This window comes from Oryctolagus cuniculus, chromosome 16, assembly GCF_051225735.1.
Source record: "Oryctolagus cuniculus isolate XC-2025 breed Fujian yellow rabbit chromosome 16, ASM5122573v1, whole genome shotgun sequence".
Taxonomy (NCBI): domain Eukaryota; kingdom Metazoa; phylum Chordata; class Mammalia; order Lagomorpha; family Leporidae; genus Oryctolagus; species Oryctolagus cuniculus.
The window spans coordinates 86442726-86458111 of record NC_142882.1 but is presented as its reverse complement, the minus strand read 5'-3'; the positions used below and the strand labels follow the sequence as shown (position 1 = coordinate 86458111).

The following is a 15386-nucleotide window of genomic DNA, read 5'->3' as shown; positions in this document are numbered from 1 at the left end:
AGAATCTTGTTTTATTCTACAAAACAAAAAAAATAGTAATTGAGCCATAATTGCCAGTCTTTATCTCCAGAGTTAAAACAAAAATAGGCATTTTGACAAGTCAAAGTTGCATCCAGTAGTCTCAGAAATGGGTAGACTTTGATGTGTTCAATTTAGGCTTCTAATTCTGAGAGAGGTAACTTTGCAGGTTATTGCTAATCAAGTGGCATTATAACACAGATGAGCAAAACAGGACCCAAGGTATTAAAGTGACATCATTGAACTCTGTTTTCACGACCTATCCAGATTCTCTAGTAAAGACCCAATCATCATTCGTACTCCAGGATGTGACTGAAGTGACTATATCCAGAAATAACACTGAATGCGGAATGGATAGTGGTACAGACATAGGTTATCCAGTCTTCTCTGACAAACTGACATGCATACCATCTACAGAGGTAGACAGATGATGGCTGGGTGGATAGACAGGTAGTTTATTATCATCCGTTATCATGAATTGGCTTACCTGATTACAGAGGCTGATGAGAGTCCAAGGATCTGAGGTTGGCAAGCTGGAGACCCACACAAGGCAACAGTGCAGCTGTAGGCTGTGGTTGATGGCCTGAGAACCAAGAGAACCAACAACACATTTCTAGTCAGAACGAGGAAAAGCAGTTGTTTCAAGTCCAAGCACAGAAAACTAAAATGACATCCCAACTCAAGTCATTTGGGCAGAAGGCAATTCCCTCCTACTTGTAGGTGAGTCACTTCTTGGGTTCAGGTGTTCGACTGAATGAATGTGGCCCACCTACATTAGGGAGGGCAATCTTTTCTGAACAGCAGACCAATGCAGATGTTAACCCCACGCAGCAGGATCCTCACAGATCCACTCTGAACAGGGTTAGATTATATATCCAGGCAGCCCATGACCCAGCAGATGACATATAATATCAGCCATCAAAGAGACTCTTAGCTGCTTCTCTTTAGCCTACAGCACCTGACTGCTTGCTCCAGCCTGTATTTCTCCAAACTAACACAGGAGTGCCTGCTCAACTGAGGAATATCGGATGTTACAGGCAGTAGAGAATTCCTAAATGCCAGACTCTTCCCATACCCAACATTCTTAGGACCGGCTAGGACATCACATGAATTAAAAAATAACTTAGAATCCATGAAAATAAAAGATGGAACAAAACAGGCGTGTTTCCAGGAAAGGATGTGTCAACAGAATGGGCAGGAAGGTGCACTCTTGGTATACAACCAAATCTTACACAAACCCCACCGTGTTGGGGGTCTGCCCCTTTCTCTGCACCCTGGCTGACCAGACATGTTCTTATTAACACTTAAGAAATGAACACGTATGAAATGCACTTGCACAGTTTGTGATTTTTATTGCAAATGAAGTAATGTTGGGATGGCAACTCTTTGAAATACAGTAGTAGAGACTGTTTCCCTGCTTAGAGAGAATGAGAAGTGCAGTGTAAAGTGTACTTCGTAAATGCACCAGAGAGGCCCATAAAGCTGAATAAGCTCATTCACTATAAAATACAACACAGGTGATAACTTTAGGTTGGCCTCAAATAATCGACAACCATAAAAAATAATTAGGTTTGAGCACATAATCTCAAGAAAACAGTGAAATCTTTTTTAAAAAAGTATGCATAAATCTGAATTTAGCTATATCTTAGATCCCCACGTTTTAAATGTGCATATTATAAAACACAACATAACTTGTCTACTGATAAGGAATCATGTCACATCATTACTCTCATCTTCCTTCATATTCAGGTTTTATCAGACTGATTGCTTCCAAAAATGAAGTAATCATCTTACTTAGGTTGCAAATATTTTTCAAAAGATATATATATTTCTAAATAAACAAAAGCTGAAGTATACAGCAAGCATCCTTATACCCATATTTGGATTTTGCAATTAATATTTTTCTATATTTATTTTATTAAGCAATTATAAAGCCTTGTCAATCCATCAGATTTTTTAAAGAATATTTTTCAAAGTTAGGTTGACAATCTCAGTATACTCACTCCTAAACGCTTTACCAGGATCCAAAACTTCTACCTTCTCTTATAATGAAAAATATATTGCTAATAGATAATAATAATTAACAAAATGCATGCCTTACTGTGCACTGAATCATTTGGAAGCTAAGGAATTTTCTTTATAGTTTAGTACTTTTGAGGCTATGGTCTTTTTTTTTTTTTTTTTTTTTTTTTTTTTTTTTTTTTGACAGGCAGAGTGGACAGTGAGAGAGAGACAGAGAGAGAAAGGTCTTCCTTTGCCGTTGGTTCACCCTCCAATGGCCGCCGCTGCAGCCGGCGCACCGCGCTGATCCTGGCAGGAGCCAGGAGCCAGGTGCTTTTCCTGGTCTCCCATGGGGTGCAGGGCCCAAGCACCTGGGCCATCCTCCACTGCACTCCCTGGCCATAGCAGAGAGCTGGCCTGGAAGAGGGGCAACCGGGACAGAATCCGGCGCCCCAACCGGGACTAGAACCCGGTGTGCCGGCGCCGCAAGGTGGAGGATTAGCCTATTGAGCCACGGCGCCGGCTGAGGCTATGGTCTTAATTTTAATCTCCCTGAAGGGTCAATTAGTTATTTTCTTTTCTACAAGTATATATTAAACCTCTAATAACACTTAGTCACACTGAAAGGTAATGTATTCCCCAATAGAGAGTAATATGCAAGAGTATAGCAATTTCTTTATTCATAGACAAACCAGGCAATTGGCCCAATTGATGGTATTAATTAGAGATTTTTTTCAGAGATTAATTTATATTTAGTGACTGTTATTTGAAAAAATATAAATTAATTGTAGCCTGTTTACCTTCTAAAAGTATCATGTTCACAGATACAAATGCTTATTTACTTATAGGGGAGGCTAACTGCTAAACAGAATGCAAATTATTAAGGCGTCTAATACTACCCAGGTGATCTTTGTACTGGTCACAAAAGAACAAATAGCCTCTGATTTGTCATTTAAAAGCAGTGATACCTTAGTCAGCAACAAATACTGATCTGTTGAAAACATGAATGAACATACACAAGTCCATTTATTTCAACTAATGGACTTCAATATTTCTATTTATTTATTTTCACTTTTATTTGAAAATCAGAGAGAGAGAGGCAGAAGAGCGAAAAGCAAGGAGAGGAGGAGAGAGAGGGAGAGCACTCCATCTTCCACCCTGTGGTTTACTCCCCAAATGCCCGCAACAGCCAGGGCGAGACCAGGTCAACATCAACAGCAGGGAACTCATTCAGGGCCTCCAACATGGGTAACAGGAACCGAACTGCTTATCGTCACCCGCCACCTCCCAGAGTACATATTAGCAGGGAGCTGGAACTGGAAGCAGGGCTGGGACTGGATCCCAAGCACCCCAAGTGGCATCTTAAGAGCTGTGCTAAGCATCCGCCCCAGATTTGTTTTTAAGTCCAAATTTATCTAAAGTTTTTAAATTATTTAGAACTTTCTTTTGAAAAATGGTAGTTTTTAATCACATATATCTTACATTTATATATAAATAATATGTATTAAAAATGTTACCTGTAGTCACAACAGGGCTTTTCTTTAAGACTTTTATTTAATGAATATAAATTTCCAAAGTATAGCTTATGGATTACGATGGCTTTCCCCCCCATAACGTCCCTCCCACCCACAACCCTCCCCTTTACCCCTCCCTCTCCCCTTCCATTCACATCAAGATTCATTTCCAATTCTCTTTATATACAGAAGAACAGTTTAGCATATATTAAGTAAAGATTTCAACAGTTTGCACCCACATAGAAACACAAAGTGAAAAATACTGTTTGAGTACTAGTTACAGCATTAAATCACAATGTACAGCACATTAAGGACAGAGATCCTACATGAGGAGTAAGTGCACAGTGACTCCTGTTGTTGACTTAACAAATTGACACTCTTGTTTATGGCATCAGTAATCACCCTAGGCTCTTGTCATGAGTTGCCAAGGCTATGGAAGCCTTTTGAGTTCACTGATTCTGATCATATTTAGACAAGGTCGTAGTCAAAGTGGAAGTTCTCTCCTCCCTTCAGAGAAAAGTACCTCCTTCTTTGATGACCTGTTCTTTCCACTGGGATCTCACTTGTGGAGATCTTTCATTTAGGTTTGTGTTTTGTTTTGGTTTTTTTTTTTTTTTTTTTTTTTTTTTTTTTTTTTTTTTTTTGCCAGAGTGTCTTGGCTTTCCATGCCTGAAATACTCTCATGGGCTTTTCAGCCGGATCCGAATGCCTTAAGGGCTGATTCTTAGACCAGAGTGCTGTTTAGGACATCTGCCACTCTATGAGTCTGCTGTGTATCTCGCTTCCCATGTTGGATTGTTCTCTCCCTTTTTTATTCTATCAGTTAGTATTTGCAGACACTAGTCTTGTTTATGTGATCCCTTTGGTTCTTAGTCCTATCATTATGATCAATTGTGAACAGAAATTGATCACCAGGACTAGTGAGATGGCATTGGTACATGCCACCTCGATGGGATTGAATTGGAATCCCCTGGTATGTTTCTAACTCTACCGTTTGGGGCAAGTCAGCTTGAGCATGCCCAAATTGCACATCTATTCCCTCTCTTATTCCCACTCTTATATTTAACAGCGATCACTTTTCAGTTACGTTTCAACACTTAAGAATAACTGTGTATTGATTACAGTATTCAACCAAAAGTATTAAGTGGAATAAACAAAAAAAATACTAAGAGGGATAACGTATTAAGTTGTTCATCAACAGTCAGGGCAAGGGCTGATCAAGTCACCGTTTCTCATAGTGTTCATTTCACTTTAACAGGTTTCCCCTTTGGTGCTCAGTTAGTTGTCGCCGATCAGGGAGAACATATGATATTTGCCCCTTTGGGACTGGCTTAGTTCACTCAGCATGATGTTTTCCAGATTCCTCCATCTTGTTGCAAATGACCAGGTTTCATTTTTTTTTACTGCTGTATAGTATTCTATAGAGTACATGTCCCATAATTTCTTTATCCAGTCTACTGTTGACGGGCATTTGGGTTGGTTCCAGGTCTTAGCTATTGTGAATTGAGCTGCAATAAACATTAAGGTGCAGACAGATTTTTTGTTTGCCAATTTAATTTCCTTTGGGTAAATTCCAAGGAGTGGGATGGCTGGGTTGAATGGTAGGGTTATATTCAGGTTTCTGAGGAATCTCCAGACTGACTTCCATAGTGGCTTGACCAGTTTGCATTCCCACCAACAGTGGGTTAGTGTCCCTTTTTCCCCACATCCTCGCCAGCATCTGTTGTTGGTAGATTTCTGCATGTGAGCCATTCTAACCGGGGTGAGGTGAAACCTCATTGTGATTTTGATTTGCATTTCCCTGATTGCTAGTGATCTTGAACATTTTTTCATGTGTCTGTTGGCCATTTGGATTTCCTCTTTTGAAAAATGTCTATTGAGGTCCTTGGCCCATCTCTTAAGTTGGTTGTTTGTTTTGATGTTGTGGAGTTTCTTGATTTCTTTGTAGATTCTGGTTATCCACCCTTTATCTGTTGCATAGTTTGCAAATATTTTTTCCCATTCTGTCGGTTGCCTCTTCACTTTCCTGTTTCTTTTTTTTTTATTTATTTGCTTTTATTTAATAAATGTGAATTTACAAAGTGTAACTTTTGTATTGTTGTGGCTCCCCCCCAACCTCCCTCCCTCCCGTGGCCCTCCCCTCTCCCACTCCCTCTCCCATCCTGCCCTTCATCGAGTTTCATTTTCAATTACCTTCATATACTGAAGATCAACTTAGTATACACTAAGCAAGGATTTCAACAGGCTGCACTCACACAGCCGCACAAGGTATAGGGCAATGTTCGACTAGTAGTGTTGTTTTTACGTTTCATAGTAAAACACATTAAGGACAGAGATCCTACATGGGGAGCCTGTACTCAGTGACTCTCGTTGTTGATTTAACAATTGGTACTCTTATTTATGACATCAGCAATCACCCGAGACTCTTGTCATGAGCTGTCTAGGCTATGGAAGCCCCTTGAGTTCACCAACTCTGAACTTGTTTAGTCAAGGCCATATCACAGTGGGGGTTCCTTCCTCCCTTCAGAGAAAGGTGCCTCCCTCCTTGATGGCCCATAACAGGGCTTTTAATAATATGTCTTGTATTATGCCATAAGTGATCCTTAAGATAATAAAGCAATCTTGAAGACTCATGATTTCATAGAATTCTAGATTGTGATTCTACTCAGTTATAGAAACAACTGAATTTTCCAGAGTATAAACTTTCAAAGATCACTCTTGAGAAAAATAAGTGTCTCCTTAAGACTTATGGTCTTAAGTATACACTAATTCAAAATCCAAAAAATTAAGAATGCAAACTAAGTTTTGAGCAAATTCCATCTCCTGGTGTGTTATTTACATTTCTCCCAAAGCCATCAACTCCAAGTCACCCAAATTCACGTCAGTGTAGAGGATGGATACAAAAAGATGGCTAGCAAAGGCTGAGAAAACAGACATTTCCTTTTAAAAAAGAACCAGTTTACATTTTAAAAGAAAAGCATTAACAGAAGAGAATCATTATGCCATTTTCATATCTTACAGACTAGACTCCTTTATGAAAATTCTTGCAGGAAACACATCACAAAAAGCAATGTTTCTAAACACATCTTGTTGGGAATAATGATGCCATTAACACTTGTACCACCAGTCCCAGATGGAAGTGTGTTTGCATAATGGCTTACTTCATTCTTCATAAAGATAAACACAGCAGGTCACTGTGCACAGAGGCCAACACGCTCCAGGAGAAAATGCAACTTCGAAATACAGAAAGTCTCACTATTACGGGCACAGCCTACCTTTTTAATTTTTTAAAAAATACAGATCTAGGCTTTTATTCTATTTCTTTTTCCATAAGAATAAAAATTCATTCTCATTTGTTTAGATGGATAAACAAAGTCCATACTAAAAACACTGCAGTAAACAATCTAAGCTAGCAATATTGGAGATGATAATTTAATGTTAAATGTTGGCAGAGCATAATGAATGTAAACTGAAAGACTCTCATTATTTTCAGATTATTAACAGATAGGTTTTAATTCATCTCCCCACGTGAAGCTAAACTAGTTCTAAAAAGATGCCTTCATTAACGAGCCGACAATTTGAGTCCCTACTGTATATTTCAGGGGCCTTTTCTCCACAACCCCAATCCATATCCATGTGTACTATGTAAAGCATCCTCACGGTCTGAATTTCTGATTCTTTGGCACTGGGTCCCAAGACCATGTTACATTTCCTCTTCCCTTTTATTTTCCTGGACTTCTAAGTCAATCAAAGGTATTCATTTACAGCTGCTCACGCATCATCATTGGGCAGAAAAAACAGAAGCCAACCAATGAAGGCCGTGTGGGCCAGAGATAGAGCGCCTATCCTCAGCAAGGTTCACACCTCAGACTTTTCCTGGAGTCACTGGGGCACCCGGACTCATGTCATCACCAAAGGTAGATCCTGGCTACACCACACATTCTCTCTTTTACATCATTCTCTCCTTCCTACCAACTGTGGCTACCTGGATGTCTGCTTCATCTACCACGACAGGCACTCTCTCTGTTAAATGTTTATTTATTTGTTTTTATTTATCTGAAAGGGGAGGGGAGGGAATGAATCAATCTTACATCTGCTGATTCACTCTCCAAATGCCAACCCCATACCACCTGAGTCTCACACATGGGTGGCAGGAAACCAAGTATTTTGGCTGCCATCAGCTGCCTCCCGGAAAACAGTAGCAGCGAGATGGATATGAGACACAGAGGGAGCCGGTGCTGTGGCATAGCAGGTGAAGCTGCCGCTTGCAGTGCCGGCATCCCGTGTGAGTGCTGGTTCAATTCCCGGCTGCTCCTCTTCCAATCTAGCTCTGCCATGGCCTGGGAAAGCAGCAGAAAATGGCCCAAGCCCTTGGGGCACTGCACCCACCTAGGAGACCCAGAAGAAGCTCCTGGCTCCTGGCTTTGGATCAGCTCAGCTCCAGCTATTGCGGCCATTTGGAGAGTGAACCAGCAGACAGAAGATTCTCTCTCTGCCTCTGCCTCTCTGTAACTCTGCCTTTCACATAAATAAATAGATCTTAAAAAAAAAAAAAAAAAGAAAGAAAGAAAGAAAGAAAACAAAGAGAAACACAGAGTAGCCAGGACTCAGACTAGCATTCCAACATGGGAGGTGAGTGTCAAAAGCAGCAGCTGAAGCGGCTGTACCACAGAACCGGCACCGGATTTCACTGTTTCCCTCAGCTGCCACTGCTCTGTCCTCTGTTACCCCGTGCGATGCTTCTCGGTCAGCCCCAAGGCTTCCTTTGCCTGTATCTTTTGCTGCTTATCCTAGACCCTAACATTCGCCTACTTTGACAATGATTGTTCTTGCACCTCAACATTTTGTAACCAGCTACAAGCCTCTGAACCGCCGAGGGAGATGGTTAAAGTGGAAGTCGCCACCTCCCAGCACTCCACCCAGCAAGTCTCAGTGGGTGATCAGCGGTCTGGACTTGCCAGGAAAATGCTCCAGGTGGTAAGACTCACCCAAATGACTTCTTTACTTCTTTTTTTGTAAACCAGTGACTACATTTAAAGTGCTTTCCTAAATCTATAGTGCCTGACTCAAATTTTCCTCCAAGCTTCAATCCTTATCATTCTTTAGTACATAATTTCCAGATCATTACAATATTTTCCTAGTTCCTTTTCCAGCTGCCCTCACTTCAATCCCCCCTTTGCATCCAAGTAAATTTCATACTCTGAGTGTTCAGATAAAATTAACTAGACAGGCAACGGGGAGCCTCTTGTTTCGCACCCCAGAGACAGGCTATGCAGGTTTTCGAGGTCCTCCTCAATCTGATCCACAACTCCTGTTGTGGCTTTCTCTCTCACTGGGTCTTCATTTGTGGGTAAAATGCTGTTTTGCTCTCTCCTAATCATCACACTGTTCAAGCCCTCTCTGCTACAGCTGAGAACACAGGTGACAGCCTCAGTGATCTGGTGCAGCTGCAGAGCTCATCATTTTGAGAACGGAGCATGGAACACAGGTGTTGTTTTTCCTTCCCACACACTGTTTTGCAGATGGGAGGATCTCAGGAACCATCCTATGAGTGGAGGAAGGGAGCAGCAAAGACACAAAGAAAGGAGTGAAGGAAGGGAGACCAACTAGTGTGTAAGAAATGCAGGCCATCAGCGACACCACAACTATTCCAGAGAAGCCGTACTGTTACAGCTCTCCTCAAACTGCATACACTCTAATTTTCAAAAAATGTATTTGAGAGACTGAGAGAAAGTGCCCACCTGCTGGTTTATTCCCCTAGATACCTACCACAGTGGATCTAAGTTAGGGCTGCAGCCAGGAGGTGGGGATGCAGTCCAGCTCTCCCATGTTGGGGGCAGGAGCCAACTGCTTGAGACATCACCTGCTGACTCTCAGTCTGTGCATTAGCAGAAAGCTGGAACTGGGGGTGCAGACGGGGATACGAGCCCATGGAATGTGGGGTCCCCAAGTAGCATTTTAACTGCTAGGCCAAACACCTGCTGCCCATCCCCAAATTATAGTTAAAAAAGTAAAATATGTAGGCCGGCGCCGCGGCTCAATAGGCTAATCCTCCGCCTAGCGGCGCCAGCACACCGGGTTCTAGTCCCAGTCGGGGCGCCGGATTCTATCCCCATTGCCCCTCTTCCAGGCCAGCTCTCTGCTGTGGCCAGGGAGTGCAGTGGAGGATGGCCCAAGTCCTTGGGCCCTGCACCCCATGGGAGACCAGGAGAAGCGCCTGGCTCCTGCCATCGGATCAGCGCGGTGCACTGGCCGCAGTGTGCCGGCTGCGGCAGCCATTGGAGGGTGAACCAACGGCAAAGGAAGACCTTTCTCTCTGTCTCTCTCTCTCTCTCTCTCTCACTGTCCACTCTGCCTGTCAAAAAAAAATTAAAATATGTATTATTAAATGGCAAACAGCAATACCTAAAATAATTATAGCTCAATTCTCTGAGCAAATTTGCTAAAATTGAGTTTTCAAGTCTTACAACATAACACCAAAAATACTTACTGATTTGATAAAACAAACAAAAAGCCAAGGCATTAGATAAATATAAGGAAACAAGTGCTTTCTTAGCAGTGAGACGTGAAAGCGATTGATACAGTGAAGAGATCTTTGCAGATGTCATCAGCTTGGCAGAGATTCCTCATCTTGTAAGAGCAAAACCACAGGAGTGGGCAGTTCTTGGACCAAATCAAGATAAAGAGAAAAGGAGAGAACTAAGCAGATAGATGTGAGTCAAGCAGGATGAGTAAAATCAAGAACAAGAGAGCAAGAGTCATGGTGGGAGAGTGGGAGAGAAGCGGAGGTTGAGCTTTCCACTCTGGAAGAAGGATTAGCCAGATGGCAGATGCAGGAGAAAGGGGTGGTGCGTCTGTGCTTCACTCTGCCTGTGGAGGCAGGCGCTCCCTCTAACGAGAACCTGAGGGAGCCGAAGGCACCACAGCAGACTGGAGGTAACAGGGCCCTCCCAGCAGAGCTGGTGGGACTGCACCCGGCACTCAGACCCGCACCTCATTATCCAAAAGATGCAGAGAAGCTGGAAGGAGTTCAGAGACATGATGGAAGAATGAGTAAGATGCAGAGGAAAATGATTTATGGTGAAAGATTAAAGCGCTAAACAAGAACAGCTTGGCCGAGCAACAAGGTGATGGGCAAAGCATCCATCTACAAACAAGCCAAGGGTATAAATATTCTGCATGAAAAAAATGTATACATTAACCCGGGACCAGGCGCACAGGCTTATGGAGGACAACTTCAATAAAGCAGTAAAGAAGACCAGCCCAAGGAGGCAAGTAGAAAAATGCCAGTGATAAATCTCTTTGCCCGATAGACACATAGCACCAGTCTGACAGTAGAGTAGAACATAAGCAATTTGACCGCAATGAGAGTTACCATGATTCAAGAGGACAAACACAATCAACACAGCAATGGGGAGTCACAGTAGCGATCCACACTCAATTGTCAGAAGGATGGACGATGTTAGCTTAGCTATCTCCTCTATAGTTTGTTCATATGACAGTTGTCATCAATTAACGACCTGAAACGGTAAATCAGTTCAGCAGTTTCCTGAAGGAAATGGAAAAGGATGGGAAAATGGGTCCTTTGAATACAGTTCCCAATGATTCTTTGTGTGGGTTTGCAATACAGCATTGAGTGTACTAAAATGTAAATGAATCACTCACATAATTAGACACGTGGGCAGATATAAAACCTTGAAAGCACATCCTGTGGGAGTGAGAGAAAGATTCCCAGGTAGAGTTTCAACCATAACATGCACGTTGCTGCTTGTGCAGTTCAGCCAGAATGTGTTTGCCTGGGAATCACTATAACACCCACCCCAGTAGAGGGAGAACTGTGACTGCCCTCAGAGCAGTATTCAGGGACAATGATATTTAGGCCAGCAAAACAGATGCCCTACCCACCTGTCTCACAACCTCAGACACTCATAGTACTACCCAGAAATATCCCTTCAGTAAAATCCAACGAGGGGGCTGATGTTGTGGTGCAACAGGTTAGCACCAGTTCAAGTCCCGGATGCTCTGCTTCAGATCCAAGTACCGGGTAATATGCCTGGGAAAGCAGGAGATGGTGACCCAAGTACTTGGAGTCCTGCCACCCATGTGGGAGACACAGTTGAGTTCCTTGCTCCTGTCTTTTGGTTGACCCAGTCCTGGCTGCCGTGGCCTTTTGGGGAGTGAACCAGCAGATGGACAATTTTTTTCTCTCAGTCTCCCCCTCTCTCTCCATCACTCTGCCTTTTAAATAAATACAAATAAATCTTTAAATTAAAAAAAATAAAAACAACGTGAAGGTTTCAGTATTTTAAGAAATACCTGATGCACAACAGAAAACTATGAGTCAATGAAATCCTTATACTAATTTAGTCATATATTCCATCTGCTGTCATTTTAAATTTCAGGTACTTGGAAACTTTTATCTCTGCACTTTGAGCGTGAATCAATAATGATCTGTATCTGTTGTGTAGCTGTTTCCAATTTGAAAATCTCGTGTGTGCCTGTTATCTCACTTGAACCTCACCTTTGCAGTCAGGTATGATTCATTCCTCATGTTATAAACAACAGAGCTGAGAATCAGAGCAGTTACCAAGAAGTCAAAGCCAAGCAGAGGGGACCGGCGCTGTAGCATAGCAGGTGAAGCCACCACCCGCAGTGCTGGCATCCCATATGGGCGCCGGTTCAATTCCTGGCTGCTCCACTCCTGATCCAGCTCTCTGCTATGGCCTGGGAATGCTGCAGAAGATGGCCCAAGTGCTTGGGGCTTGCACCCACATGGGAGACCCAGAAGAAGCTCCTGGCTTCTGACTGATGTGCTCTGGCTGTTGCGGCCATCTGGGGAGTGAAGCAGCAGATAGGAAACAGGAGACCTCTCTCTCTCTCTCTCTCTCTCTCTCTCTCTCTTTCTCTCTCTGCTTCTGCCTCTCTGTAACTCTGCCTTTCAAATAAATAAATAATAAATGGCTCACTATATCTCCGACCTGATTCATGTTCCCACGCACAGCATTAACAGAACAGTGACTATTGTGTGAAGCCACGTCCTCGTGATGAGTTTCTGGGGAGTCACAAGGTCACAAGTATTACTAAAGAAGAATGAAAGAAGCAGCTTAGGCAGACCAGGTAAAAAACACAGTAAAAATAGAATTCAGTCGCAGAAATTTCCAGTAGGTGTAGTCCTTGGTTGTCACAGCCTGGTCTTTGTATTCACAGAATGACCTAACACCGGTGATCAAAACAGAGCTGTCACCACAATGGAAAAAGACAGTGGAGGATTCGGTTGGAAGAGGCCAGGCTGAAGGTGCAGCTGGGTGGAGCAGCTAATGGAAGGGAAACTCACACGGCAGAGAGGGTCTAGCAGGCTGCAGCAAAACCTGGGAGGGGCTGTGGAAAAAGCACGGGAGCTCTGTCAAATTTCCAGGTACCGAAAAACAAGCACATGTGCAAAAAGATTCTTGGCAGAGTCTTCCCAGACGCACCAAGGAGCAATCTGCAGAGCCGAAAGCTCCGGTAGCTGAGAGGAAATGCTTAGCAGAAGAAAACATTAGCGTGGAACTGACTTACAGGAAAGTAGCATTTAAGATGTGCGGGCTGTCTGGTGGACGTTTGGCTTAGCAGTTAGGATGCCTGTGTCCTGCATCCACGTGCCTGGGCACCAAGTCCCGGCTCTGCTCCCAATTCCAGCTTCCAGCCCATGCGGTGCATGGGAGGCAGCACGTGATGGCATGAGAGGCTGAATCCCTGCCACCCACGGCTTCAGCTCAGCTCAGTGCTAGCCATTATGTGCATCTGAGGATTGAACCAGTGAGTGGGAGTTCTCTCTCTCTTCTCTGTCTCTGTCTCACGGTGTCTCTCTGTCTCCCTCTCTCTCTGCTTCTCAAAAAACTGTGCAGGGTTGTTGGTAAAGAAACTGGGTCAGGGATTCAAGGTCAGAGGGCAAGGTTTAGAGGATGTAAGCAGGACAGCGACCACCGGAGAGACAAGGATATGGAATGCGGGTGAAGAACGAGAGGGGAAAGCAGTGTTTTCTGATGCTTATGGTTTGTATGGAAGAGAAAAATACTGTACAAATAAGTAAAACTGTAAAAGAAATGGACAGAAACCTAAAACACACAAGGAGAATACAAAGGAAAGAAATGCAAAATTCTTTAAGAAAGCAGGCTTTCAAAGCACCTCTCCAAGGAAGCTGTCTGGAGTTTGTGCAGCAATGGAGAACCCAACGTCCCATCTTTAGCACTGAGGACGAGACCTGGGAAAGTTATCTAGCTTCTGTCAGCTTCAGTTCACTCACCTAGGAAAAGTAGAAAATAATATCCCCCACCATTGCCAGTAAATCAAGACAATTCAGTAACAAAAATTCTAGTAAAACAAAAAAGAAAGAAAAACAACAACAACAAACGAAAAACCACAGAGCTTGACAGAGGGCGAAGAGTAAAATGTTAGCCAAATCTCCTGGGCTGTGAAAGTATAATAGTTAAGATCATAAATGGAATCTGAAAAAAATAAAGGCTATAAAAATGGTACACATGATAGGAAAATAAGGAAAAATCTCAAATATCCAACATAAAGCATCAAAGGACTGAGAAGGGATTCAATTATGTAAAGCTGCATTTTTAAAAAATAATGAGAAAAAATGAGAGATGTTACTTATAATTTATCTGATCCAGGGCAATTTACCATGAAAAAATGTAAATTCACGGAAAATGGGCAAAGAAGCCCCTTATTTCTGAAAGACCCAATTCAGAAATCCAGCTTCAATCATTCAAAGACGCTCCCTTCTTCTCATTCCCAGAACTGCCTCCAGCCAGCCAAGTGTTTCAATCCTGATTCAAATAAATAACCAACCATTTCATGTCTGCATGCCCTTTAAAAAACAGGAAAGCAATTCCTGCCAATGTTCCAAATATAAATTGAGTTGGGCAAAGCCACAGACTCCCATAGTAGGGAGGAAGGTTGAAAGCCCTACTATCAGTTAGAAACGTTTGTCTTGTAAAGGAAACGGTCAACAGCAACACTAATAATCACTGACCTTCTCCGCGTGTGAACTAGGAGGTAAACCCTGCGCATCCCATTTCCTACTCTTGCAGTCCCATACTCCTTTAAATCCCCATAAGCTTGTGATAAAACTGACACTCAAAGTTAAGCTGCTGCTTTGGGCCCTGCAGTTAGGCAGGGGCAGAGGGCAGAGCAGGGGTTTGCATCAAGCTCTATCTGAGCAGAAGTCTGCTCTTTTAACACCATCACTCTATGGAAGACTGCAGCAAATAATAACTTGAATGGAGCCACTGTGTCATCACTACAGGGTGACCCATCATCGCAGATTTAATAGACTTAAACTACATTTTTTAAATCCAAACTCATACCTATATCTGTATGTAGCTGTCTATTTATTTATCTGAATGCTTGTGAACTGGGGCAACCAAATTTCTCGAAAACCAGGCAGAGTGATGATTTTTAGACCACCCATCTTTAAAAAAAAATATTAGTCATTCTCAGTTCTCGTAGTCTGAGCATCTCTCTAACTGGATTAGATTTTCATATTTAAAGACGCCTAGATTTCCTCACAGCGCACGAGGCAATCACTCCATCTGGGACTGACGCAGGGACAGGGTCTGGAGGCAACATACAGGGCAAACCTCGGGTGCTGGGCTCTATTGAGAGACCGAACGCCTGTCTCTCAACCAGCACATAAATCCTGTGTAATACATTTAACATGTTTCTGCAGGATCTTTGCCCGATAAATTCCGACAGATTGACACTTTCACTTTAAATTTTGGCTTTTAGAACTTAGAATCTGGGTGGTATTTGGCCGGGCTGTCAAGACCCAGGTTAAGATGCCAGTGCACCATGTAAGAGTGC

The 15386-nt window shown here is 42.8% G+C and overlaps 1 protein-coding gene across 4 annotated transcripts in view; it reads right to left on the bottom strand.

Moving 5' to 3' along the window:
- SEMA3D (semaphorin 3D) overlaps positions 1-15386 on the bottom strand; it is a 283704-nt gene that overhangs the window by 244279 nt on the left and 24039 nt on the right. For all 4 annotated transcript variants that reach the window (XM_017344335.4, XM_002713842.6, XM_008261803.5 and 1 more), the window contains exon 2: positions 506-601. The gene's annotated coding sequence lies outside the window, so the exon portion shown is untranslated. The remainder of the gene's footprint in view (positions 1-505; positions 602-15386) is intronic.